The following is an 18,443-nucleotide window of genomic DNA, read 5'->3' as shown; positions in this document are numbered from 1 at the left end:
CCTCCTCCTCCAGGGTTCAGGCTATTCTCCTGCTTCAGCCTCCCGAGTAGCTGGAATTACAGGCACCCTAGTGGGTGCCTGGCTAATTTTTTTGTATTTTTCGTACAGTTGGGGTTTCACTATGTTGTCCAAGATGGTCTTGAACTCCTGATCCCAAGTGATCCACCCACCTTGGCTTTCCAAAGCACTGGGATTACAGGCGTGAGCCACTGCGCCCAGCCATAATTCTTTTTTTTTTTTTTTGTAATATATTTTAAGTTCTGGGATACATGTGTAGAACATGCAGGTTTGTTACATAGGTATATATGTGCATGGTGGTTTGCTGCACCCATCAACTTGTCATCTACATTAGGTATTTCTCCTAATGATATCCTTTCCCTAGCCCCCTACCCCTGACAGGTCCCAGTGTGTGATGTTCCCCGCCCTGGGTCCATGTGTTCTCATTTTTCAACTCCCACTTATGGGTGAGAACATGTGGTGTTCGGTTTTCTGTTTCTGTGTTAGTTTGCTGAGAACGATGGTTTCCAGCTTTATCCATGTCCCTGCAAAGGACATAAACATGGCTGCATAGTATTCCATGGTGTATACGTGCCACATTTTCTTTGTCTAGTCTATCATTGATGGGCACTGGGTTGGTTCCAAGTCTTTGCTATTGGAAATAGTGCTGCAATAAATGTATGTGTGCCTGTGTCTTTATCAATGATTTATAATCCTTTATAATCCTTTGGGTATATACCGAGTGATGGGATTGATGGGTCAAAAGGTATTTCTGGTTCTAGATCCTTGAGGAATTGCCACGCTGTCTTGCACAATGGTTGAACTAATTTACACTCCCACCAACAGTGTAAGTGTTCCTCATTGTAGGTGGCTCACACCTGTGATCCTAGCACTTTCCAAGGCCAGGGTGGGCAGATAGCTTCAGTCCAGGAGTTAGAGACCAGCCTGAGCAACATGGCGAAATCTCATCTCTACAAAAAATACAAAAATTAGCTGGGTGTGCTGACTCATGTCTGTAGTCCCAGCTACTCAGGAGGCTGAAATGGGAGGATCGCCTGAGCCCAAGGATACTGAGGCTGCAGTGAGCTGTGGTTGTGCCACTGTACTCCAGCCTGGGTGACAGAGCAAGACCCCTTCTCAAAAAAATAAAATGAAATCAAAATAGAAAAAGAAAATATATTTACTCCCATTGCTGCCACCCCAACAACTGTGGGACCTTGGTCAAGTCAACAGTGGTAGCTTTGGTTCTCCACTGATTGTTCTGTTCTGTAAAAGACCTGAACTCTCTTGAGCTCTGACCTTCTCTGACTCAGATCACATTCAGGACTCAGTCATGAGGGGCTAGTCACTCCGATTTGACACCTGGAGACAGAGTACAAAGTGGCTTGTTGAGTCCACATGTGCTTAAATAATTAACGACAGACACCTCAGTGGAACCGATTCATTGCTTAACCACTTCGTTCAAGATCCATAAGCAAACTAAATGATTTCCAGAAGTCTAGACTATAACAGCTAGTGAATCAGTCTCCAATACTCACATCTGAGTGACTAGAAAGGGAGAGTTTCTTTGTTTTGCTTTGTTTCCTAAGAATGCAAGCCGATGCCCCATCCAGCGAGGGGTGGCGCTTCCTCATGAAGCCGTGTGGGCTTCTGGGAAATGCCCCCTCCCTGCTGTTATGGATCTTGAACCTTGACAGCAAGCAAAGTAGAGCATATTTGTATAGTAAGAGCACAGAGATGGGGCAGACAGGTGCCAGCCTTCCTACCAGCTTTATTTGAAATGCAAACGAAGCGTGTTTAGCCTGATGCTATTACTAAAGCAAGTTTGTTTCTGAAGGAAAAAGGGCTTTCACTAAACAAGTGTCCCATCAGTGACTCACTCTCAAAATTGCTGTTGCCTTAATCTTTCAAGAAAATTATCACCTCCAGGGCCGGGTGCAGTGGCTCATGCCTGTAATCCCAGAACTTTGGGAGGCCGAAGCGGGCGGATCATCTGAGGTCAGGAGTTTGAGACCAGCCTGGCCAACATGGAGAAACTAAATATATAAAAATACAAAAAAAATAATAAAAATACTACTAAAAACACACAAAAAAATTAGCCAGACGTGGTGGCACCCCTGTAATCCCAGCTTCTTGGGAGGCTGAGGCAGGAGAATCACTTGAACTCAGGAGGCAGAGACTGCAGCAAGCCGAGATTGTGCCATTGCACTCCAGCCTAGTCGACAAGAGTGAAACTCTGTCTCAAAAAAGAAAAAGCGTATATTGGGAGGCCGAGGCAAGCAGATCGCAAGGTCAGGAGATTGAGACCATCCTGGCAAATATGGTGAAACACCATCTCTCCTAAAAATACAAAAAAACTAGCCTGGGGTGGTGGCATACACCTGTAATCCTTGCTACTCAGGAGGCTGAGGCAGGAGAATGGCTTGAACTCAGGAGACAGAGGTTGCAGTGAGCCGAGATCATCCCACTGCACTCCAGCCTGGGCAACAAGGGTGAAACTCTGCCTAAAAAAAAAAAAAAATCACCTCCAGAAGATAATCATGTGGTGGATGTAGATGAGCATAAAGCCTTTGCACCTTTTGAACCAAATACTGACTTACAGGAAATGATGTACTTTAAATTCACAGCATACACAGATTATCTTAGAAACTGGAAAATATATTTATTTCTTCATCAGACAAACTGTACAAATGACTTCCTTTCCCCTCCACAACTCACCCAAATGATAGACTGTAATACTTTAAACATTCTTTGTTTACATAATCCTCCCCGCTTTTCTGCATGAAATTGATTTTTTTTCTAACCCAAGATATTATAACCAGAGAAGTTATTGCAAAAAAGAACTTTGCTACAATACTCAGTTGTCTCAAACTTTCTGGTTATTCTTCTTAAAAAAAAATCATCTTTTCATCTTTTCCATAAACTCACCATTGAGAATGATAAGCTCTTGGTAGTCAGCAGTTTGAAAAAGACATACACACACATGCACACACAAACACACATCCATGCGCACACACACACACACACACACAGTGAAATGCAGTTCTTTGATGTGTACCTCCTGGCAAGGAAAAAAAATAGTCCAATGGAAAACTCAGTAATGTGAATCACTTCCAAGGCAGAAAAACATGATTTGGTATCCATTCCTATGACAATGGGAAAAATAGTTTTGAGAGTGAAAAGTTTTTATATCAATTAGATTAGACTATGTCTTCTAAAACTGTTTCCAGTTATTGCTTCTGGGGACTGAGGGGACAATATATTTGCTTTGATATTAAGTTTTTACAATGGATCATTAGTCTTACACTCCCCACTCTGTTGCTTCATAAATCATGTTCTTCGCATTAATTATTCCTAAGATAAAGTGCCTGAATCTTTCGGTCCAGACCCCACATGCTCATACTACATCTCACATTTCATCCTCTTTGTTGACCTCCAAGTTCACTCTCCAAAGCCTCTGAATGTTCATCATTTTGCAAAAGCTTCAGTTCCATGCAGGGTCCCCAAGCATTATTCGACACTTGATTAATCCCTCTGATGGGTTCCTATGTCATCTGGATACATCAAGTCAAAAGGAAGGGCCACACACGGAAGACAGCAAGTACTAAGACACATAGTACTAACAGGGAGTGGTCCCTGTCAGTTCCATTGATATGATCAAGTGGTCCAGGCACAGTGGCTCTTGCCTGTAATCCCAGCACTTTGAGAGGCCTAGGTGGGCAGATCATGAGGTCAGGAGTTCGAGACCAGCCTGTCCAACATGCTGAAACCCTGCCTCTACTAAAAATACAAAAAATTAGCCAGGCATGGTAGAGGGTACCTGTAATCCCAGCTACTAAAGAGGCTGAAGCAGGAGAACTGCTTGAACTCGGGAGGCGGAAGTTGAGGTGAGCCATTGCACTCCAGCCGGGTGACAGTGCAAGACTCTCAAAAACAAAAGAGAAAGTGTATGATAAAAAAGCTGAGTTTTGAGCTGGATCTGTACGGGCAAAAAGTACCAAGGGCAGATAAGAGAGAAAGAAGACACTGCCATGTGTTCTTTGTTTTTGGTTTGGGTTTGCGTGAGACAGGGTCTTGCTCTTTGCCCAGGCTGGACTGCAGTAGCTCAGTTATGGCTCACTGCAGTTTTGACCTCTCAGGCTCAAGCAATCCTCCTGCCTCAGAGCCACAGGTTACAGGGACTACAGGCACACACCGCCACACCCGGCTAATGTTTTTGCATTTTTCGTAGAGATGGAGTTTCACCATGTTGCCTAGATTGGTCTCAAACTCCTGGACTCAAGTGATCCTCCCACCTCAGCCTCCCAAAGTGCCGGGATTACAGGTGTGTTCCACCGCGCCCAGCCATGTGTTCTTCTTGATCTCATGTCAGGCAATGGCAAAGAGTGCAATGCGGGAATGATGCCAGGAGGGCTGGTAACGGCATGACTCAACGTGCAGGTTTAGAAGATCGCTACATACATGGCGAACAATGTACAATGCTGATCTGTGCAGACCGAAGTCAGACTGTGATTACCTCTTGGGGGGCAATAACCAGAAGGAGATGCAAGAGAGGCTTCTGGGGTGCTGGCCATGTTCTCCAGCCTAACCTGGGAGAGGATTACTTGCATGTACACTTAGGACTTGCTCGCTTTACCAGATATAAATTAAGCACAGACAGACCCTAAAAACCCCCAAACCACCAATCTGCCTGCAAAAGAGGAGCTGAAGGAGACCGAGCTGCAGGCAGGGGGGCTGCTGCTGTGTCCGTGCAGAGAGAGATGAAGCCAGGGAAGGCCTTGTGGACAGGATGAGTCGATGTGAAATATCTTTGGAGATGAGGACTTACCAATGGAAAAAGAATGACTCCTGGATTTGAGGCTGGGTTATGTCAGTGACAGCTTCTGAGTTCTCAGAAAAACACCTGACTATTGCTTTTAACAGTGGGCTTTGTCTTTTTTTTTTTTTTTTTTTTTTTTTTTCAAGACAAAGTCTCGCTCTCATCCCCCTGGAGTGCAATGGTGCAATCTTGGCTTACTGCAACCTCCACCTCCCAGGTACAAGCAGTTCTCCTGCCTCAGCCTCCTGAGTATCTGGGATTACAGGCATATGCCACCATGCCCGGCTAATTTTTGTATTTTTAGTAGAGACAGGGTTTCATCATGTTGGTCAGGCTGGTCTTGAACTCCCAAGCTAAGACGATCCACCTGCCTTGGCCTCTGAAAGTGCTGGGATTATAGGTGTGAGCCACCGCGCCCAGCCGGGCTTTCTGTCTTTGTACTGAATTCTGTCTTTCTGACTGTCCTTCTCTTAGGCATTCTCTGATCAGAACGCCTCACCTTGAGAAGATGCCCTACTTGTAAGGTTCCTTGACCTCTAGGTGCCTCCTTCCTCATTGATGCAATGGGGATTTATAATGTCTATCACAAGTGTACAGAGTGCTTAGGACAGCACCTGAGTCAGTACCGCCATTAGTATTACAGAGAACAAATCATTGCTTTTGTTACCGTGTCCCTCCATTTTGTGGGTCAACAGTGAGACCGTGTCTTTGCTTGATAATACTCTTTTTCGGGCAAAGAATTAACATCCTAGTTGGAAAAGCCTAGAAACCTGGAGATCGTCTGGGCTTTTCTGCATCTTGGTCATCCTCATGCAAAGGCTCCCTCAAGCCCTATCATTTCTTTTGTTTTCAATGCTGTCTGTACCCATCACTTGATTTCTGCCCTAGTTCACTCTTTAGCATTTCATGGTTGATTTAATGCAGTATCCTAAGAGCTGATCTCCCTGTCTCTGAGCGCCTCTTGTTAAGTTCCGTCTTAACGCTCAATCTGTCATGCTGGTCTCCTTTAGCTCCTAAAGTGTACCTCCTCACCATCATTAAACAGAGCCCAGCCTCCTTACACCAAGGCCTCCACTTTTCTAAAATCTCCTGCTACCCTCTTTCATAAAGGCTCAGTCCTGGGCTGAGAAGTAAGACAGAAATCCTGAATGTTCTTCAACAGTCATCTAAATTTTTTCACAACATGAGTGCAGGCTATGCTGTGGAAAATTAGCAAGAGCTAAGCCAAGATAAAAGTCTAAACTCCACGAAGATGAAGATAGAAACTTTCTTACAAACCTAGCGCTTTACACATAACACATATTATATAATTAATGATTTCAAGTTTGACCAGCCTGAACCTTGAGAGTAATCAGAAATGAATAAGCTGATAGGCAGACAGCAGAGAAAACATTATTAAATCAATAGACAAGAGAAATCAGAGAATAAGCAATTGCTTCAAAGAATCCCTACGAGCGGTGATCCCATGAGACCCAGGCAGAGCCACGCACTTCGGAGAACCCCATTCTGGCCCTCCTCTGGCTACATCCTTCCCCCGCAGCAACCAGAAGGGCAAACCTTCCTAAAATTAACATCCCATCTGTCCTGGGGGCCCAAGATTTGGAGCTGTCAGGGCTTATGCAAGCCTCTTCCCTGCGTACCTCTGGACCAAAGGGTTAAAGGGCATTTGTTTTGGTGAAGGTTGGATATGTGGGCTGGAAAACCCCCATGTGTGAGCTGGAGGTCCCTTAACATGTATGGACAGGCCAGGAATGGTGGCTCATGCCTGTAATCCCAGTACTTTGGAGGCCGAGGTGGGTGAGTCACCTGAGGTCAGGAGCTCGAGACCAGCATGGCCAACATGGCAAAACCTCGTCTCTACGAAAAACACAAAAATTAGCCAGGCGTGGTGGCACGTGCCTGTAGTCCCAGCTACTCAGGAGGCTGAGGCAGGAGAATCACTTAAACCCAGGAGGCCGAGGTGGCAGTGAGCCAAAATCATGCCACTGCACTGCAGCCTGAGCAACAGAGCAAGACTCCATCTCAGAAGAAAAAAAAAGATGTATGGGCAGCTGAGAGCAGGAACAAGAAGAGAGGACAGACCACTCTGGCATCACACATTCAGGCATGGGAGATCGTGCCAGACTGCACTTGCCTTGGGAGGCCAGGGTGGGAGGATCTCCAGAGGCCAGGTGCTTGATCAGCTTGGGCAATATAGGGAGACCTCACCCCTACAACAAAACTTAAAATTAGCTGGGTGTTGGGGAAGGGAGGGTATGGTGTAGGCCTGTATTCCTAGTTACTCAGGAGGCTGAGGCAGAAAGATCACCTGAGCCCTGGAAGTTGAGGCTGCAGTGAGCACCACTGCACTCCAGCCTGGGCGACCAGAGCAAGACCTTGTCTCAATAAACAATAAAACAAATGTGTGTGGAGAAAAGAATGAACCCACAGGAAATTGGGTCCTAACCTCACAAAGAATGCCCCAATTCCAAGTCTTAAAATTCTATATAGCATCATCAAGATACAATGGGTTCGGTTAGGATTTGGGGGCTTTACCTAGAAAGCTATTCCCTACATGCAGGAGAACTTCTTGCAAATGTCAAAATATCAACCATGAGATCTGAAGCATATAAGAAGACCCCAAAGACAAAGTGGGCAATAAATCTGCTCATAACCTGAAATTAAATTAGCAAATCAACACAGAGTTACGGAATTATGGTTAGCTATTCCCCTAAATTATAGAAATGCAAAAGTCAAAACAAATTTAAAACACCATCCTTCACCTGTCAAAGTAACACTACCAATATCGCTGGCATGGCCAAATCTCAACACTCATTTGTTCTCAGTAGCATCAAGATGAGCACAACTTGTAAACACATGTTCTTTAGCAACCTTCTATCCAGTTTGCAGAGGGAGGCTCGCAAGTTAAAAGTCACTTATCTAATGTAAGTGGCTGAGCTGGGGATTCAAACCCACATCCTGACCACCATGTACATGCCCTTTCCACGATGCATGAAGCCTAGATGTTTACCCTAAGGAAATAACAGGAGGAAAGCACAGAAACAAAGCCACTTCCTGCAGAATGGAAAGAAGCTGCCAATGTGCTCCCTGGCAAATGGAAAACATGGCCTTGATAACGGTCATTTATCTTTAGAATCACACACAAGGAATGGTAATTCTCTAAGTGAAAGCAAAATGGGAGTCTTTCAAGCTAACTGCGACTCGGTCAAAAGTCAAAGGTTTGTGAAATATGATTGCCAAAATGGGGCCTTGTGAGTAGTCTGTAAAGGATCTAATATTACAATTTTTTTTAAAAGAGCTGGGCATGGTAGCCCACAACTGTAGTCCCGGCTACTGGGGGTGCTGAAGTGGGAGGCTGATTGAGCCCAGGACTTAGAGGTATGATTGTGTCCCTCCAGCCTGGGTGACAAGAGAAGGATCCTTTCTCAAAAAAAAAAAAAAGAGAAAAGAGCGCTCATTTGGTTTGGCAGACACTAACATGGAAATGATACAGAGATTAGCACGGCCTCTATGCAAAGATGAGACCCAAATTTGTAAAGCATTCCCTATTTTTATATACAGTGTGTGCTATGAGCTATTGAAAGCTGAATGCATTAAGCATATTTTGATACTTAAGTCATTCTTTGATTAACAAGTGAATGTGTCAAATTTATCATATAGAAAAGGGTAGAATGGTGGGGTATTCCCTTTCAGCCAGGAATTAGGCCTATAGAAACATTTGCACGAGCATAAATGAATATTATACATAAGTTTCATTTTACATATGAAAGTTATATTTATATTATATATGAAAAGATGTTCATTTCAGCATTACTTGTAATAGGAAACCATCAGAATCACTTAAATGTCAATCAGTAAAGAGACTGGTTAAATAAATCAGAGTGTATCCATGTCACTGAACAGGTAGCCATTAAGCAGTGAGCCAGGTCTGTGTATACTGAACCAAAGGTGCTTATGATTTCCTACTGAGTGAAAAGGGCAAGTTGCATAATAGTATTATCTACATGCATATTTTTTTTAAAAAAAACAAACACCAGAGAGGATATGTTTGTGTGTGTATATAAGAAAACTCTCAGAAGACAATAACAAGAGTGAATGAAGGAACTATTTTTCTTATGTGGTGGCATTTGCACAATGACAATACACAACTTTTATGCTTAAAATTTTTTTTTTTATTTAAAAATGTTTCAAGTTTGCTTTCACTTGCTTATTTATTTACTTTTTCAACGAGACCGGCCTCACTCCATCATCCAGGATGGAGTGCAGTGGCCCAATGCGATCATTAGCTCACTCCAGCCTCGACCCCCTAGGCTCACACAATCCCCCCACTTCAGCCTCCCCACAGTAGCTAGGACTACAGGTGCATGCCGCTACTCATTGAGGTATTTAAATAATAGAAACAGGATGGAGACAATTGTCTCAATGAATGGTGTTAAATGTTTATTTTAAAAGAAAGAGACGGCTGGGTCAGGTAGCTCACACCTGTAATCCCAGAACTTTGTCAGGCCAAGGCGGGCAGATCACCTGAGGTCAACAGTTCAAGACCAGCCCGGCCAATATGGCGAAACTCCGTCTCTACTAAAAATACAAAAATTAGTTGAGCGTGGTGGCACGCATCTGTAGTTCGAGCTACTCCGGAGGCTGAAGCAGGAGACTCACTTGAACCTGGGAGGCAGAGGTTGCAGTGAGCTGAGATCACGCCAGTGCACTCCAGCCTGGGCAACAAAGCAAGACTCCGTCTCAGGAAGAAAAAAAAGAGAGAGAGAGAGAGAAAATAAATTTTAGAAATGTTTAAATAGAATGCCTCCTTCATGGTCAGATTTTTCCTATGTTTATCCTTTAGCATATATTTCTTGTTTCTTCTTGCATATATATTAAAAACTGCTATACATTTTTTCCTAGATCAAGGAGAGTTGTCTATAAATAAGCTCACCATTCTTAATCACACACACACACACACACACACACACACATATACACACACACATTTAAAACCCGAAGAGCTGTTCTTCAAGATCATCTAAAACAGTTCCTTCCATGACACTGATGAGACCAAGTCGTGAAAGGATGTTACTTGCCCAGAGTCACAGACCTGGTTAGGATTAGAAACCATACCAGAGAAATTCCTTCTCTATCCCTACTTTCTTTAAAAAAGATAACACTTTGATGAGACCAGGGAAGACAATCTTGTAAAGCACTAAAACCACAGTGAACGTCTTCCAAAGTCTGAATCAGGTTCTGGGCGTGACACTCCAGGTGTCTTCTCAATTTCAATCCACTGTGACTGCTTATTGAACAATTTATTCCAGGAATTTTAGAAAATACAAATGAAGTAAGTTTTAACGAAGAACACTTTAAAAGCCATTGTTCTAGGCTAAGTTAAGAACTGGACACTACCTTTTATTAATTGCAGTACCAATAACATCATTGCAGAGGGAAAGTCATCTCCAATACAACTGTGTTCAAAGAACAGAACCTCCCAGAAACTGGATGCCAACTAGATTTACGATGTTTTGATTCTTTTTTGATAAAAATACACGACACGGCCAGGCATGGTGACTCATGCCTGTAATCCCAGCACTTTGGGAGGCCCAGATGGGCAGATCATGAGATCAGGAGTTCGAGATGAGCCTGACCAACATGGTGAAACCCCATCTCTACTAAAAATAAAAAAAATTAGCTGGGTGTGGTGGAGCACCCCTGTACTCCCGGCTACTCAGGAGGCTAAGGCAGGAGAATCACTTGAACCCGGGAGTGGTGCCGAGATTGCACCACTGCACTCCAGCCTGGGTGACAGAGCGAGACTCCGTCTTAAAAATAAATAAATAAATTAATTAACAAAACAATTATCTGAGTGTGGTGGTGAGTGCCTGTAACCCCAGCTACTCAGGAGGCTGAGGCAGGATAATCGCTTGAACCCGGGAGGTAAAGGTTGCAGTGAGCTGAGATCATGCCACTTTACTGGAGCCTGGGTGACAGAGCAAACTTGGTCTCAACAACACCAAAAAAAAAAAAACCAAACAAAGAAAAAAACCCCACAACATCTGAATTCCCTTTCATTGTAAATCCATCCACATCAATACATTATAGACTCAAAGAAGGTTAATAAAAAATTAATTCATGAACTTTTTACCATGCTAAGTGGTTTTTTTTTTTTTTTGCTTTTTATCACATACCAAGTGATAACATTTTCATCATGGTAGATTTTAAATATAAAAGAGGACAAATTCTATTACTTCCCTTCCACAATAGTAAGACAAAACAGATCTTTCTGGCTAGAAAAAAATTAAACACACACACACATCTAGTAACTATTCCCTAAGGATCTGAAAAGGGAAGATGTAACATATCTTGTGTATTTCAATGATTAATGCTGTATTTAACATTAGGAAAAACACCAGCACCAGAAGAACCAATACAGTTGAAGAGTAAATCCTTACAAAATCCATACATTACTCTTAAAATTTGTTCCTGCTTATATTCTTATTTGCATTGAAAATGTCTTTTATATTTGTTGAAGATGAACAAAAGAAAAAAGCTAAATAAAAAAACAGAATTTATATTCCTATTAAAATATAAGATTACCAAAGAAAATGCTAAATAGGAGGCAAGAGTCTGCTTGCAGGTTTAAACCTGATCATTTTGTAAGCTCTAATAGTTAACTCATTCAATAAATATCTATTAAACAGCTATCATTTACCAAGCACCAAATTTTGAGGTAAAGGAATTTAGCATGTATTGTTTCCAATTATTTCAGTTCTACAAAGTTCTCCTATTGGAAATGTCTAGATGTTTAGAAACCCTTTTCCATGCATTTTGCATTTTAAAAACACCTCTTAAAGAGGAATAGAGAGAGAAACGAGGATTTTTGTCTATAGTTGTGGTTATCACTCCACTCCCGCAAAAGGTACAATCCAGGCTGTCTTTAAATCAAGAGCATACATATTGCTTAATAAGCCTCCCATCCAAGTAACATTCATAAGTGACAAAAGTATCTTGCAACCTCATTAATCAATAGCCATTTTCAGACATTTGCTCAAAATCTCCATCTGCTACAGTGGACATCTGGAGCCCCAGTGTAGAAACCCACCTTTAAACAGCTGCAGAAGTAATTACCCCTAGGAAAGGATGGATTCCTATTCATTTTCTTCGGTATCTTCAAGGTTGCATAGGTTGTTGTATTTGCCCTTAGGTTTGTTTGTTTTCTTGTTAACTAAATGACCAAGAGCGAGATTTGATTGAAATTGCTTCCATTGATTATTTGCCCGTGGAGATGCATACACAAAGAATTCCACCTCAAACTACCAAGAAAAACTCAGTCCTTCCATCCCATTCCATAAAAGATAGACTTAAAGGACAAGTCCCCTTGTATTCTTACTACTAAATAAATAAATCAGGAAAAAGGGACAGAGGGACCAATGGGCGAGATAAATCATTCATAAAAGCATACAATTGTGATAAAGCGCAATCAGCGAGTTGCTAGGGGGGAACAGGCAAATAAATAAATAATAAATACATCAGTTTCTTCACGTCTTGGATCCCCTGGTGTCTGGTGCTCCTGGAGCCACTCCCAGCTGCTCTGGCTTCTCTTTGTGCTAGGCTGGCAGAGCCTCCATCCACAGTGACTGCAAGGCTGGTCAGCACTGGAGGAACCGAATCCCTTTCTACTGCCAGACCGCTGACTAAGCAAAGTTACTCTAATTAGCCATCCTTTCTCAATACCATTATAGCCCTAAGCAAAAACCACAGACAGGTTTTGATGGGTTGATGCAGAAAAAAAAAAAAATCATTAAAAAACACAAACATGCAACCGAATGTACTAGCAGCTATGAAAACGCCTTCATCACTTTCCAACATGAATCAAATTCCTGGAGGAAGGAATCTAAATGTGCCACTCATTCCTGGCTCTAGTGGCAAGCACTTGCAATCAGGGACTACAACTGGCAGGACACCGTGTTATTAAAATGAACTTCGGCATCATTTTAGCTTTGCTACATTTAAATTTTATTCAAGATCTTTTTGTGTAGAAAAAGGTGTTCAGGAACGTGGAGAGATTTTTCCTTTCAGTACAAGACTTTTTGTTCTGTACTGAAATTGTATTTCAAGGTCTCTTTAGGCTCAACGCTATACCAGATGTACGTTTATACACAAATTTCCAGTCCGATTAATTTGTTAACCAACAACTGTTAGACCAAAGCAAACAAATGGTGGGCAGTGACATCTATTAACAATCATGTTCAATCTAATTTTTATTTACCAGCTATTTTCTTTCTGCAAAGATAAATGCTAACCAATTAAATGAAACCAGTCTAGATGTCTAGATGATAAGAACAATATTCCAGGTCAATGAGGGATTCTATTAATTTAATCAGCATAAAACCATTCAACAAAAATAAGAATTAAAGCAGCCTTTCTGCAATCCCACACTGGAGTGGAAATACAAAGGCAACACTTGGCGGCTAAGTCATACATTTGGTGGAAGGAAAATGATACGCAGGTGGTCCTGCTAACAACAGATGGTAGGAAAATAATTCCCAAAAACCTACTCCTTCCAGTGATCATGCCATCGTAGATTTCTCATTTTTAACATCCAAATTCCTGAATCAATGTAAAATGTATAAAGCCATTAGTACAAAAATAGACTGTCAGTGATTCATCCAAATGTCTTCTACAACAAAATATGAACGTGAGAAAGGCGATGTCTCCTATCACGGAATTTGAGTCAAGGTCTCAGTCACGCTGTTTTGTTGACCACCTCCTTGGAGGGTGGGTTTGTTTTTCATAATCCATTCTTCTACAGATTTTTCCCCCTTTTCTACATGGAAAATATATAATTTTAGGGCATCTATTACTCTGAGGGCTCAACATCCTGAAAGCAAATACCATTGGCAACCTCAGCCTTTTAAACTCCAGAGACACCTCCAAGCCCCAGCCTCTCTCAAATGCAAACCTCTAGCCTTTTAAATGTGTTTTCCAGACACAGTAAGCAAGAGCTGGGAGGAAAGATGGTTTAGATCCCTTGTTGGGGAGCAGAAACAGTGGCTGGGGAGGATAATCAGTATCACCACATCATCACATATGGGTCAAGACAGGTTTGTGAGAACAATTGCAATTTTTTTTTTTTTTTTTTTTTGAGGTGGAGTCTCACTCTGTCGCCCAGGCTGGAGTACAGTGGCATGATCTCTGCTCACTGCAACCTCTGCCTCCCATGTTCTAGCAATTCTCCTGCCTGAGCCTCCCAAGTAGCTGGAACTACAGGCACACACCGCCATGCCTGACTGATTTTTTTGTATTTTAGTAGAGACAGGGTTTCCCCATGTTGCCCAGGCTGGTCTTGAACTCCTGAGCACACCTGCCTCAGCCTCCCAAAGCACTAGAATTACAGGCATGAGCACTGTACCTGGCAAACAATTATAATTTAAAACAAAAAATTTTTTTTTTTTTGAGACAGGGTCTCACTCTTTCACCCAGGCTGGAGTGCAAGTGACACTCGGCCTCCAAAAGTGCTGGGATTATAGGAATGAGCCTAGCCCAGTGACAGTTAGAATTCTTACCTCCATTTTTATACTATTGTTTCTATGACCTTGAGTTTTTAAAAATGCCTTTGAAGTCAGCAACTGCCTATAAAATTGTGAAATGCCCCCAACTCACAAACACTCTTTTTTTCTAAGAACACACAAAAGTGATAATGGTTGTGTTAAATAGGAATTTGTTTTTTGTTATATTTTTAAATCTTTCTATAATTTCCAATTTCCATACTTATAATGCTTAAAGATCCCTAACCTTACTAAGGACAGAACTTTTATTTTTTATTTTACCAGACAAAACTTGTTTTTGCATAAGTTAATTCCTGACTTCTTCAGGAAAACATACCTGACAATATGTTTCTGATACATTTTAATGAAATCACGATCTATAACTTTAAACTACTTGCCTGCTACCCAGCCCCTCCCACCTCCTCCACCAACACCACACCCGCCAGGTGACCTTCAGAAACTGAAGGTAGGCGGGGTGCAGTTGCTCACGCCTGTAGTCCCAACACTTTGGAAGACGGAAGCAAGTGGATTTCTTGAGCCCAGGAGTCCCAGACCAGCCTGGGCAATGCGGTAACTCAATCTCCACAAAAAATACAAAAATTAGCAAGGCATAGTGGCATGCGCCTTTAGTCCCAGCTACCTGGGAAGCTGAGGTGAAAGGATTGCCTGAGCCCAGGAGGCAGAGGTTGCAGTGAGCCAAGACCATCAAGATCATGCCACTGCACTCCAGGCTGGATGAAAGAGCAAGATCCTGTCTCAAAAAAAAAAAAAAAGAAAGAAAAAAGAAATGAAGGAAACCATTTTGACCTCATTCCTTTAAAAAAATTTTTTTTTATTTTTGTAGAGATGGGGTTTCACCATGTTGGCCAGGCTGGTCTTAAACTCCTGACCTCAGGTGATCCACCTACCTCGGCCTCCCAAAGTGCTGAGATTACAGGCATAAGTTACCAAGCCTGGCCATGACCTCATTCTTTTAACTAGTCTGACAATAATCACCTAGCCACTCTTTCTCTAATAAATATGTCTACCAAAAGAGTCTTTGCTGCTGGAGGTCTCTTTCCTTAAGTTTGACATAAAAGTTGGAAATAGGCTTAATAACTTCATTGTTAGAAAAAGATGTTTAACTTTAAGGGGAAAACAAAGGGGGAGATGAGGGTAAAAGGAAAAAGCTCAGCTATACAGAAGAATGCCAGATAAAGAAATGTAGAAAGAATAACAGATGAGAAAGTCACCATTTCGCAATGATTCAGGCTAGTCATCATTGGACATAAAAATATTGGCAATGGAATCACCAGTATCAAACTACCACATTGACCCTGCCCAGCCTGTTCGATGCTTATAAGGGAAACGCATGCCTTATAACCATCGAACAGGCTGGGCAGGGTGGCTCATGCCTGTAATCCCAGCACTTTGAGAGGCCAAAGCAGGCAGATCACCTGAGGTCAGGAGTTCAAGACCAGCCTGGCCAACATGGTGAAACCCCATCTCTACTAAGAATATAAGAATTAGCTGGGCATGGTGGCCCATGCCTGTGGTCTCAGCTACTTGGGAGAAGAATTGCTGAGGCAGGAGGACTGCTTGAACCTGGGAGGTGGACGTCTCACCTCCAGTGAGCCGAGATCTCACCACTGCATTCCAGCCTGGGTGATGGGGCAAGATTCCCATCTAAAAAAATTAATAAATAAATAAAGCATCAAACACTAAGCTCAGCATCACCAGTTATGGGAGGGCCAGGCACTGTCTGTGACTGCTGGTGTGGTACAACAATAAGAACTCAACTATCACCGCACCATGACTCAGGTGGTATTCTTGCTAAGAGCGTCCAGCCTGCATCTAACCATAGATAAATCTGACAAATCCACTACGTAAGACAACTGGGCTCTTCATAAAAATAAATTTCATGGGCTGGGTGAGGTGAGTAATGCCTGTAATCCCAGCATTTTGGGAGGCCAAGGCGGGTGGATCACTTGAGGTTAGGAGTTAGAGACCAGCCTGGCCAACATGATAAAACCCTGTCTCTACTAAAAATACAAAAATGAACCAGGTGTGGTGGCAAGTGCCTGTAATCCCAGCTACTCGGGAGGCTGAGGCAGGAGAATTATTTGAACCCGAGAGGCAGAGGTTTCAGGGAGCCGAGGTTGCAGTGAGCTGAGATCGCACCACAGTACTTCAGCCTCAGTGACAGATTGATCCATCTCAATCAATCAATCAATCAATCAATCTATGTATCTATCATCTTATGAAAAACAGGAAGGCAAAGGGAGTATTCTAGCTTATGAAACTAGAAAAGAAACATAACCAAATGCAATTTGGGAACTTTGATCATATGCTGCACTCCCCTCCTTTTTTTTTAGTAGAGAGGGTCTCACTCAGGCTGGAATGCAGTGGTGTAATCATAGCTCACTGCAGCCTCGAACTCCCTGGTTCAAGGGATCCTTCCTCCTGGGCCTCCTGAGTAGCTAGGACTACAGGCAAGTGCCACTACACTGGGCTAATTTTTTGCATTTTTCTGTAGAGATCGAGTCTCATTATACTGCCCAGGCTAGTCTTGGACTCCTCACTTCAAGTAATCATCCCACCTCAGCCCCACAAAGTGCTGGGATTACAGCATGAGCCACCATTCCTGGCCAGGACCCAATTTTTAAAGCAGGTATAAAATATACTTAAGAATAACAGAGGAAGTTTGAATACGGACTCTAACTTAGATGATATTATTAAATTAATGTTGGACTGGGTGCGGTGGCTCGCACCTATAATCCCAACACTTTGGGAGGCCAAAGTGGGTGGATCATTTGTGGTTAGGAGTTCAAGACCATCCTGGCGAACATAGTAAAACCCCTGTCCACTAAAAATACAAAAACCAGCTGGGCATGGTGGCAGGCACCTGTAGTTGCAGCTACTCAGGAAGCTAAGGCAGGAGAATCACTTGAACTCAGGAGGTGGAGGTTGCAGTGAGCCAAAATCTCACCATTGCACTCCAGCCTGGGTGACAGAGCCAAAACTCTGTCTCAAAAATAAACAAATACATAAATAAACAAAATAAAAATTTTCAGCTGTGGGCCAGGGGTGGGGTATAGTGGCTCACACCTGCAATCCCAGCACTTTGGGAGGCCGAGGAGGGTGGATTGCTTGAGCTCAGGAGTTCGAGACCAGCCTGGGCAACATAATGAGACCTCATCTCCACAATAAATAAAAAAATTAGCTGGGGATGGTAGCACACACCTGTATTCCCAGTTACTCCAGAGGCTGAGGTGAGAGGATCATGTGAGACTGGGAGGCAGAGGTTGCAGTAAGCTGAGATCATGCCATTGTACTCTAACTTGGGTGACAGAATGAGACCATGTCTCAAAAAAAAATAGTTTCTCAGTTGTGATATCGGCACTGGGGGTAAACAGAAGAACGTAGGAATGTATTCCCAGGAGACAATGCTGAACTCTCTAGGAGTCAAGTGTCTGATATCTAACTTACTCTAAAAGAGTTCAACAACGACAAAAAAGATGCAAATAAGAGAAAGAAAGCAAAGGCGGCAACACGAAACTGACCTGTAACTAACGGAAGAAACCGCTTCCGCATATTTGGTGGGAAACACACATAACCATCCACCAGCAAACCTCCCCACCGCCACCCCTCCCCACCATGGAGACATTTTATTATTCTAGCAATTAACTCCCCAAACTAGAAGCAGTAATTCTTTATCTAAATACTAAATCAGGACTCTAAGAACTATTATTCAGAAGCCAGAGAAGTATGCTTCAATTACTGAGACTGCATGAGGCTCACTTGGATTCATCACAATGTCTGTGACATACACACTCATTTCAGAAGTCATTTTTAATTTTTAGCTTTACTTTGGTGTATGAGAATACCAGATATTTCATTCACTAAAATCAAAAGGGATCCACACGATTAGCCATCAGGGAAACGCACATCCATCCCACAATGAGATAGCACTTCACACTCACGAGGATGTCTGTCACCAGAAGGGCAGATAACAAGTGCTATCAAGGATGTGGAGAAACCGGAACCCTCATACACTGCTGGCTAGAATGTGAAAGGGTGCAGCTGCTTTGGAAAAGTCTGCTAGTTTCTCA

The 18,443-nt window shown here is 42.7% G+C and overlaps 1 protein-coding gene and 1 pseudogene across 1 annotated transcript in view; one reads left to right on the top strand and one right to left on the bottom strand.

Moving 5' to 3' along the window:
- The window catches only part of AKAP12 (A-kinase anchoring protein 12), a 110,404-nt gene that overhangs the window by 68,281 nt on the left and 23,680 nt on the right, over nt 1-18,443 (bottom strand). The window lies entirely within an intron of this gene.
- Nucleotides 8,269-8,369, top strand: LOC118153309 (U6 spliceosomal RNA; annotated as a pseudogene).

The sequence above is a fragment of the Callithrix jacchus genome, chromosome 4 (assembly GCF_049354715.1).
Source record: "Callithrix jacchus isolate 240 chromosome 4, calJac240_pri, whole genome shotgun sequence".
NCBI classification, from domain to species: Eukaryota; Metazoa; Chordata; class Mammalia; order Primates; family Cebidae; genus Callithrix; species Callithrix jacchus.
This window is presented reverse-complemented; position numbering and strand designations above follow the sequence as displayed.